This window comes from Canis lupus, chromosome 2 (assembly GCF_048164855.1).
Source record: "Canis lupus baileyi chromosome 2, mCanLup2.hap1, whole genome shotgun sequence".
Taxonomy (NCBI): Eukaryota; Metazoa; Chordata; class Mammalia; order Carnivora; family Canidae; genus Canis; species Canis lupus.
The window spans coordinates 77,475,727-77,497,704 of record NC_132839.1 but is presented as its reverse complement, the minus strand read 5'-3'; positions in this window follow the sequence as shown (position 1 = coordinate 77,497,704).

The following is a 21,978-nucleotide window of genomic DNA, read 5'->3' as shown; positions in this document are numbered from 1 at the left end:
ACTTCCGCATCATCATTTCTAAATAAATGTGTGCTATGGAAGTTTATATTTCTACATTTTATGCAAATTTTCTGTAAATGAGGTATCCTTGAGCTCCAGTTCTATAAATGAGGTAATAAATTCTGAATCAAAGAATGTTGTTTCATCTCTTTTTTTGGATTATTTATTTATTTATTTACTCATTAGAGGCACAGAGAAAGAGAGGCAGAGATATAGGCAGAGGGAGAAGCAGGCTCCCAGTGGGAAGCCTGATGCAGAACTCAATCCCAGGACCCAGGGATCACAACCTGAGCCAAAGGCGATTGCTCAACCACTGAGCCACCCATGTGCTCCAAAGAATATTGTTTCAGAGATCCAGTGTACAACAAAACCCCCTGGGTAAACTTTTACAAATACAACTTCTTGGGCCTCATCCCTGACATATTGAATAACAATAACCTACAGTGAGCAGTCTAGAATTTGTATTTTTCATATATTCCCAAGGTAAAATTTAATGTAGTTAGTCCTAGTCTTCACATTTGTATTTAAGACCCATTATTTAAGCCATACTGCAAATAAAGAACGAAAACTATTATTTACTGACTCTTTACTACTACATGTTAACTAGTTGCTTCCAAATGTTATCTTAACGAATCTTCTTAATGTAAGGATACTAAGAGGTTTGAATATTGTCCTCTTAACATTCATGTCCACTCAGAAATTCACAATGTACCATTTTTGGAGATAGAGTCTTTGCAGTTGCGGTTAAATCAAGATGACGTCATATTGAATTAGGGTAGGCCCTAAATCTGATCACTGGATTTGTAGAAGAGGAGAGGACACACAGAGGAACAGAGAACAACGTGTGAAAATGGAAGCAGAGATTGGAGTGACGTAGTTACCAGTCAAAGAACGTCAAAGATTGTCCAAAGCCAAGAGCTAGAAGAGTCAAGGAAGGACTTTTATAGGTAGTATTCTGAGGGAGCATAGCCCTCCTGACACTTTAATTTTAATTTAATTATAGCCTCAAGGACTGAGAGAGTAAGTTTCTGTTGTTTCAACCACCCAATTTGAAATAATTTGTTATAGTGGCCCCAGGAATCTAATAGACATACAGAGGGTCAGGGACATTCAGCATTCTGCTTGTGTCATTCAGTTGGAAAAAGACCAAATGAGGTTCTAAATTCTGGTCCACTGACTCCAGAGCCCATGGATATCTGGGACAACTCTGACAGATTTCTGCAGACCAAGACTTTAGCAACATGTGGTCAAAGGGAGTTTCCAGATGACCCACATTAGAATAACCTGTGGGTCTTGTTAAAAATGCATTTTCCTTGACTCTATCTGGAATTACTAAATAAAAATGTTTGCAGGTTGGATTTAAGAACCTACACTTGCAGAGATGCCTGGATAGCTCCTTGGTTGAGCATCTGCCTTTGTCTCAGGGCGTGGTCCCAGGGTCCTGGGATCCTGTCAGTGTGGGGCTCCCTGCAGGGAGCCTACTTCTTCCTCTGCCTGTGTCTCTGCTTCTCTCTGAGTCTCTCATGAATGAATGAATGAATGAATAAATAAATAAATAAATAAATAAATAAATAAATAAATAAGTAAAATCTTAAAAAAAAAAAAGAACCTACATGTAACAAAGAGCTCAGAAAATTGTTGTTCATCTTAAAGATCGCTACCACTGACCTAGAGAATTAGGGATCTCTAGTGTGACATCTATTTGCATTGTTATTCAAACATATTCTGAATGGATGAAATAAATAAATGAAATGACTGTGATATTATTGTAGAAATTAACTTGATGAAGTCAATGCATACTTTTTTAAGCTCTTTTATCCATAAAGCTGAGATTCTAAAGATGATGCATGTAACTAACGTTCATACTATTATCTCATGCATATTTATTTTTTTTAAGATTTTATTTTTTTTTTATTTATTCATGAGAGACACAGAGCAAGAGAGAGAGAGAGAGACAGAGACACAGGCAGAGGGAGAAGCAGGCCCCATGCAGGGAGCCCGATGTGGGACTCGATCCCGGGACTCCAGGGTCACACCCTGGGCTGCAGGTGGTACTAAACTGCTGCACCACCAGGGCTGCCCTATTATCCACTGTATCAGTTGATTCTCACCAAAACCTTGAGGAATACTGAGCAGATATCACTATTATTCCTACTTTATAGGGAAGGAGGTGGAGATTAGAAACTTAGTGAAGTTCACAAGTCACGTGCCTATGGTTCACTGCTAGAGCATGATATTATTTGTCCTGACATTGCCAAAAAATTAATGTAAATTTATAGTGAAAAGAACATGGGTGCAATTTCCTCCATCATATAACCCTAATCCTTTCACTGTTCCCATTCCTAAATCCCCTATCATCTTCACCATTCTCCTGAAACACTATAACCAACTTGCAACTGTTCTAACTGCACTTATGACTACCAGCCACCATTTCCCAAACGTCATCCTTCAAATAGAAATCAGAGTGAACCAAACCATATCAGACCCAAATTAAAAAAAAAAAAAATCTTTACTTTAAAACAAACAAACTATTCTTTATTTGGTCTCCAATGGGTCTTAATAATCCAACTCTCTCCCCAACATCATAGGCCTCTGCTCTACCCTCGTTTATAATTACTCAATTTGTATTTAAAAGTTTTGTCTCTTTAAACACTTTGAGATTATTTCTATTCCCTAGTGTTTGTATTTTCTGTTCCTTTTTCTAAGAACACTCCTTTTCCTGTATTCTATAATTATCTCCTTTTTTATTATGTCTCAACTCAAATATTGCTTCCTTGGAAAGACCTTCACCAATAGGCTGTATTAAGCAAATCCCTTTCAATTACTGTCTTCCACATTAGACTACTTTATCATCCATATTGTATTGATCAATACCTAATATTACCTAATTTATCACTTGTTAGCTTTTTGTCTGCTAAACATGAGTTCCTTGAGAATAAGAGCCTGCCTTCTTTGTAGCTACTTCCCAGTACCTGCTACAGTGCTTGGCAATAGTAGGTTCTCAGTATCTATTGAAAGAATGATTCCAGGAAAACATCACTGTACTTAAAAATATAGAACTAACACAAATATACAAACGCAAGTACTGTTCATGTTTCTGTTGGCATTGAACTAAATGTATAAATTTGTATAGAGGAAAAATGCCATTTCAGGCATTTACTTCTATTCTTCCCATGCAGGAATTAGAATTGTTTCCATATTTATTCAAATGTTCTTAGTTTTTTATCCATCTTTGTTGGGCTTCTATGCATGGAAGTCTAGCACATTCCATTGTCTAGTGACTTTACTGTTGTAAATGGAGACTGATTTTTACTGTACTATTTATCTATTTATCTGGCTAATAGGAATATCATTGCTTCTCAAGCAATTATATCAAACTCTATTATTTCTCATAAAGGAAAAGAATAGAGATTACCTTATAAAGGGTATTGATTAGTTCTTTTGCTTTTGTTTGTTTTGAGAATCAAATGAGATGATATGGGTAATGCTGTTCATAAACTGTGAAGTGTTATTACAAGTGATAGTTTTCCTTCTGTGAGCAGTGATATTTTTGGCTTTTCTTTTAATATTTCTTGACATTTCCTATATTATGTTAATTAATAATAGCAGTAATGAAGAAAAAAAAAAAATTCCCAACTCTTGACCAGTGTTCATTTAGGTTGCTGGAAATCCCTTTTGTTTCTATCAGCACTTCTAAAATGGTAGTTCCTCTGTGAAGCCTGATGCAGCAGGGTTGACTTGCTTTGGAAATGTATATACTACTCATCACATTGTTTCTCCAACACTTAGAGGTTTGTGAGATATTGTTTGCTTCCATGGCAACTTACAATTATCTGGTCAACACATACATAGTATCCACTATATGCCATGTACATGTCTGCACATGTTTCTTGATTTATACTAATAACTTTAATCTTCACAAAATCCTATGAGGTAGATGTCCTTTAGTTGCCATTTTCCAGATGAGGAGATTGAAGCAGGTGAATGATAACTTGCTCAATGTCACACATCTAGTAAGTAGCAGAGACAGGATATGAGGTTTTTTTTTTTTGTTTTTTTTTTTTAACCTTCCCATCCCCTTGATATAACTCAATAGAGTAATGAATGTTCATAAAGTACAAATGCCAGGCCACAAAACTAGAAGCCAGAATGGTAGCAGTGATGATAGTCCAATCTGCACAGGTCATTTATTCATTAATTGTTTATGAGAACACACCAAGTGTTAGGTATTGTGCTTGGGACCCATGATTCAAAGATGAGTTAGAATTACTTACTTAATTTGGTCATGAGGAAAAAGAACAAGGAGAGATCCTAGGGGTGAAGAAGAATCAGATCTCACCTACAATGTCTATTTTTGACAGTTTTGAGGACTCTATTTAAAAGAAAATTTGACGCATTTGTATATAACACACTAAGAAGAGAATTCAGAACCAGCATGCATCAGAAATAGTCAAAATAACAGGAATCAGAGAGCCTGGACAAGAGAGTCATTGAAGTGTTCTCAAGTGGAAAGTGACCGCAAATATCTGAATTCACTTTCAAAGACACAACTAGTTCTAGTGGGAGACAGGCACAGGTAAAAGAACTGGGCTCAGCACAAGAGCCACTTTTTAACAGAGCTATTCCGAATTGAAATAAGCTACTTCATGCATAGTGAGTCCATGCCATTGAAGGGTTAAACCTGAGAACAGGCAATTTACTACTCAAGGAAGTTGCAGAAAGTCTTCATATATTAGATTAGAAAGCTAGACTCCACTAGATGACTTGTTAGTTATATGAATCAGATTTAACTCTGATCTGAATCAGATTTGATTCTGAATCAAAATCTATTGTGCTCTAAGGAGGATGAAGAACAACGGAATATACTGCCAGAAGCTGTGGAGGATGTGGGATTTACTCTTTCATGGGTGCTGGCAGGAGAAAACAAAAACAAAAAACAAGACCCCTGGATCAGAGATGAAAGACTTTAATACTGATAGCAAAAGCAGTAGCAGAAACCAGAGCTTCATGTTTGTTTGCATTAATTCCTTATGTCCTCCAGATCCCACGGGGACAATGGGAAGCAGCCACAGTGGATACTTGCACTACAGGGAAGGAACACCAAGCTTGGGGGAATCATCATTTTTATGGTAGATGAAAGCAAGCATTACTCTTTTCTAGAGGGAGACATTACTGCATCTCCCAAGGTTGCTCCAGGCAAACACGACCCTGAGAGATGGCTCAGGTGGTCAAGGCCTCACATCCTTGGAATACCCAGAAAATATGTGCAGAGACACCCATGGACTCCATGGTAAATTGCCTCTCTTCAACATGGATTGCAGAGCAATTGAGTATCTGGATTCCTTGGGCATGCCAGAGTCTCTGATTACCTAAGAAAGCAGATAATAAGGAGAAAGATATTTCAATGACATAAGTCCTATTTAAAACAATCCCTGAATAGTGAGAGATGGATGAGATAAAAACAGTTTGCTTCTAAACCTATTGAATCCAGATGGAAGTTACATATGTCATCAACCTTCTTGTTTGTATGCCAAAAGAACTAACCTATTTGGTAGAGGCTTATTTATAAGGTTTCTAATGGCAAGAAGCACCCATTTTTCAAGTACAGAATTGCCCAAATCAGCTTTTTCCTATGCAGGAATTTTCATTAGATTAAAAAAAAAAAAAAAAAGGGAAAAAAAATCTCACCTACTCTTACTGCTTTAAGATAAAAATGTTACACACAAGTAGATAAATCAACAGTGCCACCTAGTGGAATCATTTATTTCTATATTATAAAATTCTATTTTCTACAACTCTATTCATCCACTTACTTTTTCCTTGTTTTTCAAGCAAAGATGAGCTCTTTGAAAGCCTAGTTTGACCAATGCATCTTAAATAATTACACTATCTTTTTTAACATCTTACAAATTTATTTTTATGTATAAATTTTGTAGTGTACGGTAGGAACAGTTTCTAAAATCAATCAATTTTAAGGGCTGCTGGTTATATACAGATAAAATTCAGAAGTACACAGGACCTTCTAGAAAATTCTGTGAGGGAAGCAAAAGTTAGTAGGAGTAGAATTAAGAATCAGAACTATTCAAGTAAATTTTTAAAAATTCTAAATTACCCTGAAACTGACAAATCATGGTGCTACTACAAGTTACTATAATTATGAGTCATAAACAAATTTTCAGGGTCTTTTTGAGTTTTAAAGTTATGCCAATTTTAGTGTGCAAGAATTGAAGCTGGTCATAAGGAAACACGTTGGAAAAATAACACTTTTGCAACCTTTTACCCCCCCCAAAAAAAAAATAATTGCTCTTAATTTCAGCGTTTTCCCATTTTTTAAAAAAGGAAATATATTAATTTCAGTCAACAAGGCGTCTTGTGGAAAACTATTGCAGAGATTGCAAGAATAAAGACCACGTTTAGGATCTGATTTTCCAGGAGTTTCTGACATCTTGTCAGCATCTAGGTCAAATTTCTTAAGAGAAATGGGAAAAGAGAAACATAGAATCAGAAAAAATTAAATGGATTCTATACTTTTCCCAGTGATTCTGAAATCCCATTCTCTTTTCCTTCGAGTGAGGCAGTATAACACAGTGATTAGTATCAGGGACTTTGAAGTCATATATTTGTAAGGTGGAACTATATGAAACCATTTTTTCCCATAAACCAAAGGAGGTCTATATTGACAGTTCCATATAGCTCAAGCCCATCCATTAATATCCCTAACTCATGTGTACCTATATGACTTTCATCGGACAAGTTGCTTCACCTCAATAACCCTAGTCCTCCTCTCTTCAGTGGGGATAAAAATACACTTTACAGTGGGTAGTTGTGACCCATCAAGAGAAAGTATGAGACAGTGTTAACAACTACCGATTTAGATGATCATATGAAGAATGATTTCTATAATTATAAGCTATTTTGCAAAGTATATTTTGGGGTAATATAAAAGGAAAGAACTTTTTTCAGATTTTATTTATTTATTTTAGAGAGAGAGAGAGAGAGAGAGAGACATAATGAGCAGAGGAAGGGGCAGAGGGAGAAACAGGCTCCTTGCTGAGCAGGGATCCCAGTGTGGGGCTCCATCCCAGGACCCTGAGATCATGACCTGGGCCAAAGGCAGACACTTAACCAACTGAGCCATCCAGGCACCCAGGGAAGAACTTCTTAGCTGATCATCAACTCTTAAAATATCTGAATGACAAATTAGAAAACCCTCTCTCTGTTTGCCTCATTGTCACAGTTGCTACTGTTTCTTGGAGTTTCTTCCTAGCACTTCTTTATATACACACATCATCATCATTTAAATGCTGCTCTTTTTAAATATATTTTTCCAGCTAATTAGATTAGACACAATCCATTTCTTTCACAAGAGCCTCCAGAGGATAGGCCGCCATTTTGTGGTCGCTTCTATTGCTCTAGCCTCCTTTGACTTACACCAGGACAAGATAACATTATGTTAAAACTCGTTTCCTCTTCGACCCTTGACACCACGATGTGCTTTTCCTCTATCCGAGCGCCTTAGGATCCATTGTGTGTTTGTGAGCCCCAGATAGAGCAACAGGAATACAATTGCTGTTGAATCCTATTGTGCTTATACACCTGCCCCTGATAGAACTCATTTTCACAGGATCCCTCTAAAGGCAGCGGTACAGTTTAGTGATTAAAGGTGCATTCACTAAAGCCAGGCTGCCAAGGATAAAAACCAAGGTTGGACAACTCTTAGCTATGTGATCAAAGGCAAATTGCTTAACATGTCTACTTTTTTTTTTTTTTTTTTTAAATCTGTGAAATAGGAATAATGATAGTGCTTGTCTGACTGGGCTGTGGTCAGGAATAAATGACATAATGCACCTGCCTGGACCAGAGTGAGAGGTCAAGAAATGTTAGCTGCTATTAAGGAGGGTTGCTCTGAGTCTCAGGCGTTGCGAAGTCCAGTGAGAAAGTAATTGAAAGCATTCTTTCATTCATTCTAAAAATAATGATTGAGCTCTCCTGACTAGTGACACCAGAGGGTAAAGGTTGATACAGTTTCTCTCCTCACGGAATTTGCAATCAGGTGGCACCTTATCAGCAGAGCTGAAAATCAGGGCTATCTCAAACCCTTGTTTGTGTCCCCACACATAAATGACCACCAGGAAAGGAGAGGGTAACTGTCTAGGGATGTCTCCATAGGTCTGGGGAACATCTTCAAGGTGAGGCGTGGAAGTTCTCGCGAGGCCCCCCAGGCCTATTCAGTGCATGGACAAGAGCACTGTCCTCCAGCACAGTCCCAGGAAGTGTTCACTCTGTGCCACCCTGTTTGTGTTCTAATTTCAATTTTCCAGATAATTCCCAAGGTTGGTGCCTTTGTAAGGATTTGAAAGTTCATTAAGATTGTATGATGTAAACAAGATCACACAACCAATGTTTGAGGTTTAGGATTCGGACTGAGGTCTGCTTGGGTCCTAGTACATGTGCCTGACTTTTTCTTTTTGAGGGGAGCATGTGGGAGGGGGGGTGAGGGATGCTGTTAGCTTGAGGTTAATTATAAACAAATCTTACAGATGCTGAAATCTTGTAGTCACTGGAGTAGAGAGCACAGATGGCCCCAGAGTGAAAGTGAAAAGAACAAAGGTGCATTGAAAAAAACAAGACTTCAGCATTGATAAGTACAAGAAAAGGTCCCCTGAAAACTCTCGGATCTGTATGAAGACCAAAGGGCCTAGGTGCAAGAAATTCAGGTCAAGCTTGTTCTTCACTTACGACATCTTGCCTGTCCTCTGCAAGGCTTTTTTGAGCCTTCAGGCCAGTTTGCCTTCCCTCCAATGCTCTTCATCCTCTCCCTTGTCAGGTGCAGGTGAATGGGGTACAAGCACAGTTTGCAAGAGTACTTAACGGGGCAGCAGGCAATTCCACTTACTCTGCACAGAAACCTCAGGCAGATATGCCAGCTTTGGATTTCAGTTCTGTCACAGAATACCCTCAGGAGGTAACTGAGCTTACTTATTTTTAAAAAGATGTACTAATATTTACCTTACCAAACCCTGAGAAATTTAAGTGAGGTAGCATGTGTAAAATGACTAGCCAAAGGGCAGATATATGACAGATGTTCCATGCATGTTAGTTCAGTGTATCCCAACCTGCAGGTTGTGAAATCTGTGTTCTTGTTCACAATCAGGTCATTGGAATGGGATGGAATAGATCAGAGTGTATTGCACTTCATTAGGATAAAATGTGTATGAAACTTCTTTCAGATATCTGTACAAGCACATGGGTTCTCAGATGATAATATAAAATGCATTTATTACCATGAGTCAAAATTTAAACTTTCTTCTTAAAGATTTGGTTTGTTTACATATTTGAGAGACAGAGAGAAAGAGCACATGTGGTGGGGAGGAGCAGAGGGAGAAGGATCAGCAGACTGTGCTGAGCGCCGAGCCCCATGCTGGGCTGGATCTCACAATTCTGAGATCATGACGTGAGCCGAAATCAAGAGTTGGATGCTTAACCAACTGAACCACCCAGTCATCCCACAATTTAAACTTTTATTTTTTATTTTTTTTAAATAATTTTATTTTATTTTTTTAAATTTTTTTATTTATTTATGATAGTCACACAGAGAGAGAGAGAGAGAGAGAGGCAGAGACATAGGCAGAGGGAGAAGCAGGCTCCATGCACCGGGAGCCAGACGTGGGATTCGATCCCGGGTCTCCAGGATCGCACCCTGGGCCAAAAGCAGGCGGTAAACCGCTGCACCACCCAAGGATCCCACAATTTAAACTTTTAAAAGCCCTTGCAGTAGCCCCTTTCCCCTTAGTTCATTTCCAAATAATATAAGCCATATCTAGAAATTGAGCCCAAATTCATCCTATTTCAGAACTTCACAGGATTGTTCTTGTGTTTTCCTTTATTATTTCATGTATTACATTTGTTCCTTTCAAAGTATGTTGCAATTGCTTTTATTACATACCATTTATCTCCTGCAATTATCATTACTTATTTACATGCCTGTCTTGTCTCTAATTATTCAAGGGCAAGGGCAGCATCTCATTTCTTTCTCTTTCTTCAAGGTTAGCAAGAGGCCAATGCATTTTTTTGCGTGTTAGGGAAAAAAATATCAGTTGAAAGTCTATAATTTGCCTGAAGTGATAGGATGGTGTTTAGATGATTTTTTTAAAGATTTTATTTATTTATTCATGAGAGACACAGATAGAGAGAGGCAGAGACACAGGCAGAGGGAGAAGCAGGCTCCATGCAGGAAGCCCCACGTGGGATTTGATCCTGGAACTCCAGGATCACGCCCTGGGCCAAGGCAGGCACCAAACCGCTGAGCCACCCAGGGATCCCCTGTTTAGATGATTTTAGCAGAACTTTATTCAAACTATTCTGCATATTTGAAAATTCGAAACAATTTGACAAAGGGGAAGAAAAATAGACTTGAACTTAAGAATGGATTCCAGACATGACTTTGTCATTTATAACCTTGTAAAAGTCTTTTCACCTCCCTTGAGCCTGGATTGCTACCTCTTTAATGAGGTGAGTAGTCTGTAGGGTTTATTAGGTCTCTTTCAGATTTAATGCTTTGATTTTGTTGATAATACTACATGGCAGAAAAGAATATTAGATATGAATGACAGTAAACACAAGAAAGATTCAGAATCACAACCCCAGATTATATCATCCATTTTTTAATCCCCCCAAGATATATTACAGTACAATGTAAATCATAAATTTTGGGGAAAAGAGCAAAAAAGTATTTCAAATAATTTTGCTTCGATGAATCAGGAAGCAATCCTGAATGCCAGTTTTAATAAACCAGAAAACCAGGGAGAAGAAATGACAACTCAGTTTTGTTTGTTTCCTAGATTTCAGGTCCACTAAAGGGCTGAAGAAGATCATTCATGTAATTATAGATGGTTACTATTAATATAATAATATCTAGATCACTGTCCTTTATTTAACAATTTTGTCCAAGTAAATGGGAGGCATATAAAAGGTTTTTCAGAAAATAAAACAATTCATATATTTTTAACTTCAGTGCAGATATATTTCATCTTCAGTGCCCAGAAAATGGTAATTGGATTTGGCAACCAAGTATTAAATGCCTATTAATTGACAAATATTGGGCACTTTTTGCACATTTTTCTGTTTTATTCTCAAACAACCCCAAGGTGTATGAAAGACTGAATCCCATTGTAAAGATGAGGAAATTGAAGTTTATATATAAATAACATGAAACTGTATTTTCTACAGAATTGAAAACACTATGAACTATATGTGGAACAAACAAAATGTGCCAAATCATGAATAAATGTCAGACAAATTGAGTATGAGCTCCAAAATCAGAAATGGATTAGGGTTTAGGGTAAATCCTAAGATTACACACTTCTGTTGAAACTTTACAACTAGCTCAGTCCAGTTTTTTATTTTAGATTTGTTTATTGACCTAGGTATAGGGTATCCAGGGTATTAATAAGGAAAGAGTTGTCATATCTGTATTTTAACCACAGCGGTTTCTTAGTACATAGCTGACATATAAATGAAATATGAAATAATCAGGAATTAGAAAAAAATCCCTGGGTTTCATATATGCTCTCTCTAAGAGCATGAAGAGCAGCACCCATTTTCTTTTAGTGCATTTGTTGAAATCCTTATCCTTCCCATATTTCTTGGATAAAAGCTACTGTAGAAAGGGAAAATGGTACTAGCAGTATTGGTCTCAGGAGTGATCTGACCAACCAGGCATGCACCCTTGCTGTGTGTCCCACGCCAATGTGTTCATGGGCTCATTGGTTTGCTGCTAAGACAAGTCTGAATCACCACAGACTGGCTGCAGGCAGTATAGTCATTTGGAAAGCAAAAAGCAAAAAGAACAGCCTTATTTCATTCAAAAGTATCCTGACACTGCCTTGACCATTTGAAATTATATAATTGAAAACATTATTGACCACAATATCAAGAAATTTTTTAAAGAATGAATTCTCATTTATTGCTTTGACCGCCTCAATAAATAAAGAGCAACTTCAGTTCATTGTCCTATCAATGGATTTTACATTTAACCTTCCAGTTTAGGATCTCTACAAACCATTACATTGCAAAGCATCAATAGTATATTGATTTCAAATTGAGAGTCATATAAATTACTGGTCCTTACAACCAGATGAGGGTTGCAATTATTTCCATGCTATTTCACACTAAATGAGTGATTGACAACAAGAATCCACTAAGAACTAATAGTCTACAAAATTTCTTGCTCTAAATCACAAGATTAAAAGAAAAATATATTTCAGACTTAAAATCCTTTAAAATAAAGTATAAGTCTATTTACTATGATCAATGTGGTCATGGAATTATTTATGTCAGAGGGAATATTTAGTCTTGATTTAAAAATGTTTAGGGAAATGGGGATTATATCATAAAAAAGGAATGGTTTTGTATTTTTTTTTTAATTGCCCAGACTGTTGAAAATTTAGATGCTGGTTCTGCCAAAAATATAGGTTTTTCATTCACCATCATGGAAATAAGACTTGTGGAAGGGAGGCAAAGGATTAACAGACTACAGACAAGGTGAGATGGTCTTTGAAATAGAGGGAAAAAGAGAGGAAATAAATATATTTCAATAGCATAAACTATTTCAGTTCAATTTCACAAGTCTGCTTTGTATCAGCAACTGAACCAGATGCTGGAGATTAGTAGCAACAATAAGGCAAAACAGAAAAACTGAGAGAGCATAAGTAAACAGTACAACCAGCAATGTGAAGTGTCACTACATCTTCGAGAGGAGACACAGCAAAAGAGGTGACCAAATTCGTCTGTGTTTCCTAAAACATAATTGTCAGGGTTGAATTGTGTCCCATTCCCTAAAATGTACATGTTCTAGGTCTCAACCTCAGTATTTCAGAATTTAACCTTATATGGAAATAGGATCATTGCACAGATGTGATTAGTTAAGTTAGGATAAGGTCATATTGGATTGGAGTGGACCACTGAGCTATATGATCGATATCTATATGATCTATATGACCTATATCTATACTCATGTAGAATTTCCTTACAGGAAGCAAAACTTAGACACAGACAGGTAGGCAGGGAGAATGCCATGTGAAGATGAAGTCATGGAGCAGGATGATGCAGCAAAAGCCAAAGAAAGCCAAAGATGACGAGCAAACCATGGGGAGCTAGGCAAGAGGCACGTAACAGATTCTCATTCACAGCCCTCAGGAGGAAACAACCCCGGGGACACCTTGATCTGCGCTTCTAGCCACCCGAACTCTGAGAAAATAAATCTCTGTTGTTTAAACCATGCTCTTTGTACTACTTTGTTACAGCCACTCTAAGAAATTAACACAAAATTAAACATACGCTGATTTTTTTTTTAATGTATTAGATTTCCTTTTTGGAGGAATCCTTATGCCAGGCTCTCTGTGTTAACTTCAAGGATTCACGCAAGAGAAAGGTAGAGAAACTGTGGTCAGAATGAGCAGCAGTACCATGAAATAGGAGCAGAAAGTGAAGTTCTAATGTCAGTGATTCTGATTCAAAGTCACCCAGATTCATTTATTAATCCTTTACATTATTTTCTCTTTCGTTTTTTTATGTGTCCTCCTTGCCCTTTCCAGCTGGACCACATTTCTCACCTCAGTAGCACTTGAGATTTCCATTATAGGACCAATCTGCAGATGATAAAGCAAGTCCACACTATGTATAATGTTTTTTTCCTGATTGAACAGTCCAACATGAAAAATATGGCTTCGTAAGGAACCAAAATGAGCCTTTGATGCAATTTTTTGAAATGTGCCCAAGTTTTGTCACTATCACCACTGACTTGATGTGCATAATTACCTCCCCAAAATGGCATGAAAGTGTTCAGAGCTGATATAAATATCACTTAATATTCTCAGGCAGTGAACCTTTTTAAACATATTAGCCTTGCAGAATATAATAGATGGAAAGATCAAATTTGCCTCAGAATTGCAGGATTAAAAAGAAAGTGTCTTTTAGGAGCAATTGCTCCCCTATTAGTTTGTACATTGTGATATTTGCATTTTTAAAATTTTTATTAGTAGTAGTACTCAGTAGTAGTGGTGGTGGTGGTGTATGTATGTGAGAGAATTTCTGACAAACTGGCTGAATTTAAGAAATTAGGTGACCCAGATGATGATCCTTCAATGAGAAAAATCACTCCTCCACTATTACTCCATGACCAATTTCTCAACAAGATAATCTGAGGAAGAGGACATGGCAATTGCTTCTGCAAAGTGCTTCCCTGAATCATGTTACGTCAGAGCCTGTGTGCCCGGCCCAACTTCCTTAGGTTACAGCTTGAGGAAATTTGAGGACAGATTTTTGGTGCCTTTTTTTTTTTTTTTTTTAAGATTTATTTATTTGAGAGAGAGAGAAACCATGAGCAGAGGGGCAGGGGGGAAGGAAAGAGAATCTCAAGCAGACTCTGTGCTGAGCACAGAGTGTGACTCAGGGTTCGATCTCACCAGCCTGAGGTCAGGACCTGAGCTGAAACCAAGAGTCAGATGCTTAATCAACTGTGCCACCCAGGTACCCCGACTTTTGGTGCTGTTAAATGATTTCCTCAAGGTCACCCAGTTAGCAGGGGAAAGACAACACTACTTGTCTTATTCCAAGCGTACTGCAAGATCATCAGAGCAGAGTATGCCATCAGTAATGGGTAAACCACTCTCCTCCTGTCATTGTTCCCTTCAAGGTCATTGGCATGAAATGTTGAAGGCATTAAAAGCGAGGTTGGGTATGGTAAGATTTGTTTCTCATGGTATCTTCAAAGGATACACACCCTTCCCAAATTCTGGCATTATACAAAATACCATACAGGGGGCCACAGATTCACTGTTATCCCAGTCAAACTTTACCTATAGCCTGTGCCTTCAAAGCTATATTACAATACTTATTTCAATAATGATAACCCAAAATATAACCCAACTGTCATAAATATTGCCAACTTTCTTTAGAGGCAGATCTCAGGTTACCATAATCTTTCATTTCCTGTAAAGTCATATAATATATATATATATGTATTAATCTAATATATATTAGATTTTATTTATTTATTTATTTATTTATTTATTTATTTATTTATTTATGAGAGACACAGGCAGAGGGAGAAGCAGGCTCCATGCAGGGAGCCTGATGTGGGACTTGATCCAGGATCTCCAGGATCACACCCTGGGCCGAAGGCAGGCACTAAACTGCCGAGCTCATATGGGATCCCCCATATACATTTTAATTACTATTTCTATATCGTAAAGACTCTTCAATAGTATGAGACCGAGGAAGATAAATATTACTAGTAATAGAAATATTACTAGCAATAGTAAAGTCTCAGCCCCAATCAGCTTGACACCATATGGCATAGAAACAGAGTGTCTCTTAACTCTTTTTGGTCTTGTGTGTGTTTAATAATTCTGATTTCTGTCCAGTTTATTTTATGCACTTGAACCATAGAGAGGAGTTGTTGGTGGTGTTTTCATGTCATTCACATTTAACTGCAATAGGTAGCACAACTCAGTAGAAATTAGGACATTATTCAGAGAATTCTGTTTACCCTATTTTGCATATTGTAGGCATTGGAGAATTTATCTCATTTCTGGTATTTATCCATCTAATTTCAGCACATTCTTTATCTAGACATTTGAGAAAGGTGACATAAAGGATTGGCACACTGCAGGACTATTTGCCACAAACTATAGAAGTTGAGCAGTATGTTTTCTGATCATGTATCTTCAATTATCATCTCATTAAGGAATTAATGAGGGCCATTTTCCACTGCACAGTAGGAAAAAGGTGTCTATGGTGTGCTCAGTAGGAAGTGTTGACGGTGGTGAAATTTAGCAAAGGAGGCCATGGGGCATGAAGGAGTTAAGTCAGAAAAAGGAAACAACTTCACAGATCATGCAGAACTCTGTAGAGCAATAGAGGGAGATCAAGAATTATGGACTGACTTGTAATCGTTCAAAGTAAGAAGGGGCAAGAATAAGAGGAAACTCAAGTTAGATTGAATTAGTGCCTGAGCTAGAGATAAAGCAAGAACTGGGTTAAGGGTCAGCACTGAGTAAGACTCCTAGGTCAAATTTGTCCTGCTTTGCTTCGCCTTCAGATGCCAGAGGCTGGAAAACACCACAAGTCAGAAGCACCCAGGCTGCAGTCAAGACAGTGTAGGTCAAATCCAAATGGCATCCATATTTCTCTGGCCACTCAGATTTTAAACATCAGTAGATTTATGCCTGGCAAACATGCCTGCTGTTATTACTTGACATTCTGGGAAAGTGCATCTCTCTGACAGCCTCATCCTGGACACTGCATGGACCTCTCCTTGTGATCTCTTTCCGCTCTGAGCACACTGGTCTGCTATCTGGATGTTAAGGCTTCTGGCATCATTTGATCAATGTTGTATCACTGCTTGGAAAAAGGCATGTGCCTGGGGTAGAGAGGTACTTTGAATATTGTCTGCGGGGGAAAGTGATACACCAATCAGAACCCAAGCTGAAAATATCTTTTCCACTGAGAGCACTTCCTATGGGACACCATTAAAAATCCGGTTCCAGCTGCCTCACCTCTTGTATTTACTTTTAAAATTCCACTGGGTTTTGGGGAGAAAATTTATGCACCACAATAGAAAACAATAAAAATAAAACCGGGTATTAGATAGTATTCCCACCAGATCTGTTATCTGGGGAAGGGTTCATCACTTTTGCTATTTTTCATTCAGGAATGCATAACCTGAAACAAATCATGAAGAAACATCAGACAAACCCAAATTGAGAAACACTCTCTAAAATAACTGGCCTGAATTCTTCAAAACTGTCAATGTCATGAAAGGTAAATAGAGAATCAGGAATTTTTCCAGATTGAAGGAGACTCAAGAGACAAGGCAACTAAATGCAATAGGTGATCCTAAATCCCTTCCTCAAAGGAAAAACAATCAATCTAACATTGCCATAAAGGACAGTACTGGGACAAAAATCAGAAAACGATTCATAGAATAAAGTATCAATGTTCAACTATTTGCTCTGGATAATTGTACAGTGGTTACAAGATAGAAAATCCTCGTTTCTAGGAAATTCACATTACAATGTTAAGAGACAACAGACCACGATTATGCCAACTATTGTCAACTGTGCCTTCTTTGAAGAGGTAAGCTGTTTTGAAACTCTCGAATTCGAGATGATTTAATAACAATTGTGGGAATTAAGGCTTCTTTTTTGGCACCCATCTGAAAACCATTGCTTAAAGTAAAAAGTTAAAAATACAATAATTTCAAATTTTCAGAAAAGTTTCAAGAATATAGAAATCTTCTTGGCACAGATATAGTAATTGTTAGCATTTTGCTGTATCTTCGGTCATCCTATCAGTTATATTTATTGTGTGTGTGAGTGTGTGTGTGTGTGTGTGTGTGTGTGTGTTTATCTATATATGCATATATCCCAACCAGGGAGAACAGCTTTTTGAAAGGCAATAATCAACTCCTTTCTCGTGGGCCTGTTGAAAACATCTAATGAGAGCATAAAATAAATTATACGTGTGTTTTGGCCCACTGAGAAAATGGGAGATACGTGATCCCAATAAATATGTTTGCTATGTTAGTCCACATCACTATTAAAATTAAATGACAGGAGCACCTGGGTGGCTCAGTCGGCGATCACCTGCCTTGGGCTCAGGTCAGGATCCCAGAGTCCCTGGACTGAACCCGTCATTGGCCTCCCTGCTCAGCGGTAAGTTGGCTTCTCCCTCTGCCCCTCTCCCCGCTCGTGCTCTCTTTCTCTTTCTCTCTCTCTCTCTCAAATAAATAAAAATATTTAAATTAATTAATTAATTAATTAAATTAAAAGACAAAACCAAGTGTACTGATAACTGCATCTGTGTGGTCAATTATCCTTGCTTCACTAATGTGAGTATCACTAAACTTGTTAAGGAAAACCAAACCAAACCAAACCAAACCAGAGCTATATTGACAAAGCTTTCCCTGACACCTTCCAGGTGGGTAAAAAATTCACTGCTAGACAGGTGCCTCAGGTGCCCTTTCTTCGGGAAATAAAGAACAAAACTGATCAAAGGATTGTTCGTACTCAGCAGTGCCCAAATGTTCATGATCATGTCGTTTCTAACTAAATCTTCATTTTTTTTTCTGTGTTTCATCTTCTGCTTTGAATCATTCCATTGGAACCCAGCTGAGCTCAGCCAGGCTTGCAAGGTTGAATGTGCCTGCCAGGCAGGTTTAACTATTTCTTATATGTCTTAGTGGATACTGAAAAGGTTACTGTATTAAAATTGTTGATGTATATGAATTAAGACCATTCTTCCTCAGGTGTAAGTCAGCGTGTGGTATTTCTAAAGATGAGACAATCTGGCAATAATAAGAAATACTTGAAGCTGTCGTTCATCTAACTTAGTTGCCAAGCACATTGCCAGAATGAATTATTTAATGAATTCTGCCGATGAGTTCCTCAAATAGCATTCGGCTTAAAGAGCAGTGTTTTCTAGTTAAGAAAAACATAAAAACAAAGCCATGTTTTAGCTACCAAAATCCAAGATATTATTTTTTACTAACAAGTCATACATTTCAACAAAAATAGGAATGAAATCAAATCCACTTTCTCAGTAGATTTGTTAACATCTAATTTTGTCTACTTTTCACATGCCTCTATCTGTAGAGGCCATGACTCCGCTAGTTGAATGACAGTATCCTTACTCCTAAAAGTAACAGTTGTCATTTGAGGTGGTCAAATATTTGGAGAAAGAGGTCATTTCTCTGGATTTTGCAGTGGAAAGAAATCCAAAACAATATTTTTAAAAGATAAAAATTAAGAGATTTAAGAGTGTGATGCAAAACGTGTATAATTTTCAAACCAATATATAATTGACAATGATGATGATGATGATGGTAATGATAACAACTCTTTTACTATTGAGTTCATGGTTCCAAAACAACAAAATCCAATTCAAGCAAATTTTAGCAGAAAAAGAAATTTACAGGGAGCCTGGGTGGCTCAGTCGGTTAAGCATCTGACCCTTGATTTTGGCTCAGGTGGTGATAGGGTTTCAGGATCTAGCCCTTCATCGGGCTCCACACTCAACAGGAAGTCTGCTTAAGATTCTCTCTCCCTATCCCTCTGCTCCTCCCTCCCACGCTCTTGCTCATTCTCTCTCTCTCAAAATAAATAAATCTTTAAAAAAAAAGAAAAAAGAAAATGGAACTTACAGAATAAGATGTAGTAATTCACAGAATTAAGGGAAGAGAAGAAATGATGGAGAGAGTCATAAGTAAAAGAGAAGTTGGAGAACCAGAAGTCTGAATAGTAAAGGCTAATAGCCTTTTCAGTATTTTCTTTTATCTGAATGACTAAGTTTATTTAAGGCAGGAAAGAAAAGATCATGTGGACATTTTGGTTATCCCCAACAAAAGACCTTAGGTCAATAAGGAATGAGACTTATTCTTTCCAAAAGGGAGAGAATTTAGGAATGGAATTTTCATCCACTAAAAATTACTGACAGGGAGGGCTCAGCTCAGTGACAACTAGAACCACTTGATGAGATGTCAAAGCAACCTTCATAGATGTGTCCAAAGAGCGACTGTTGACTGTCATGTGGTCAGACATTTAACAAAGGTAATTTCTAATTTGACTGAAGGTTTACCAGGTGACTTCCAAGATCCGTTCCAACTTAAGATTCTGGGATTTCCTCTGTGTGGTAATACAATCTGTGTCTAATATTTTGCCCAAGAAATTATGTCCAAAGCCTCATCAGAATGTAGCCTCTTCAGAAACAATTGTAGAGATTTTTTTTATTTCAAATATTAGCCTAGCATTCAAAAAATTACTATTAACTTTCAAAATGCCCAACTGAATATAAAATGTATTCACTTAAACCTCAAAGTAGGGCATATTTCACTAACATGTTTTTTATATCTAATTCCTCTGCTTATTAATATTAAATTCCAACTGCAGAATATCTGGGTAATAGGGCCTGAACTTAGAATATGTTAAAACCACACATTAGTTATATATCATCAAAAGAGATCTTTGATAATATAGATATCTTCAAATTAAATTAGCTTTGTATATAACCAGATAAGCTTTCAGATACAGTTTTAATTTGGATCTCTCCTCTCTCTGAAAAAGCATTTATAATTTCACTGTTCAGAAAGTCTTCTTCAGTATAAATTGTGTTAAAGATTGATAAAGAATATATATCTGAAAAATGTTTTACAGGTATTTGGGGATGCACTTCCAGTAAAAAAACCATCTTAACTCGTCTCCAGTAAAATAAATACTAGCACTTCATATTTGTAGCACATTGGCTTACATTATTTACCAACAGAAAAGCTAAACCATTTGTGCCTCACACACACACAATGCACGGACACACTGTAATATATTGAGTGATTAAACTTGAGTTTTTGCTAAATAGCAAATAGAAATAAAAAATCAAAGCATACCATACAGTTAATAAACATTGGATCCAAAAACTCAAAATTTCTGGAGAATTGGTTGAAAGAAAACACACAAGCTAATTGTCAAATAGAAAGCAATGTTGGCCTTAGTGTTCTTATTTTAAAAGGAAAATGTAGCCAGATTGGTAGAAATAATAAAAGGAGAAAAGGGTGTAAAATGCATTAGAAATTTTCTCAAAGGAGGTGGCAAGATTTCTTTGAAAAAATAAACTTCTAACAGAGCATGGGAGATTTTCTTTATTTTTAGTTCAAAATCTGTTATGAAGAAAGAGTTCCAGGGAAAAGAAATATAAATGGCAGCACCAGACCTCCCAAACACTTCAGACTTCTAACACCTCCGGGGACTGCAGTTGTCTCTCCGCCTACAAATTTCAATCATCCCTGCAGCCCCACTCTTCAACCATCTGAGGACAACCCATCAATATAACTGATAACAAACCCAATCTGTGTACAGAGGGGAAAGGATTCAAAATACCATTTATCCCAGAAGACACATTGACATCTTGGAATTAAGAAATATGCTTTCTTCACACATTATATCCATGGTGAATAATTGTTGACTACTTTGGAGGTTAGCTTTTTGATTGCAGTTTGAATGATGAATTAGTAGGAACTATGGAAGCCATCTAGAGGTTGTGCAGGTGAACGAAACACAGTAATGTGTTACTCAAATCAACCCACCGTGTTACTAAGCAAACCTTTTTATTCTTGTCTGTTCCCTTTCCATAAATAACAGCACATATTATTATATATAACATAATATATAATAATATATACATTAATTGAACTGAATATTAGCATCATGTTGATACCTTATTCTGATATTATTTCAGAAATGATTTGAGAAACTGAAATAAAACAGACTATAGGAAAGTATGTTGAAAAGGAGGCAAGGTACTCTTCTGTCATTTTATCTTAAAATGGAAAACTTACTATGGAAAACTTCGATAGTGGGAAACATAAAATATTATATTTATTTTGTGCTGTTACTGATACAGATAATACTAAAATAACACAGTAACCCCAGCATGGTGAGCCACATAGAAAAGAGAGGAAGAACATGGACTCTGGAGCCAGATTAACTAGATTTAAGTGCTGGATTTAACTAGAGTTGAGTTGTTTATTTCTAAGCAACCTCCAGCAAGGTACTTGCTTCAGGTGTCTAATCTATAAAAATGGAATGATAATAGTAGTGATATCAATAGGATTACTGGAAAAATAAGTAAATATATGCAATGCACTGAGAAATGCGCCAAGCGTGTCATAATGCCTCGATAAATGTTTGCTTTTAAATTGTATGTTTACACATGCACTCAGACACAAACGTGTTCTTTCTCAATCTTAATACACATATATCACATAAAATACCATGGAAGTTATTTAGAAACAAAGAACTGCTAGGAAGGGAGCCTTGCTCCTGGAAGCAGAAGGCTGGGGTTCATTTCCTGGCATCAGCAGGAAACTGTGCTACAATTTGTGTTTTCTGTTTTTTTGTTTTTTTTTTTAATGCCCTCCTTTCTCAA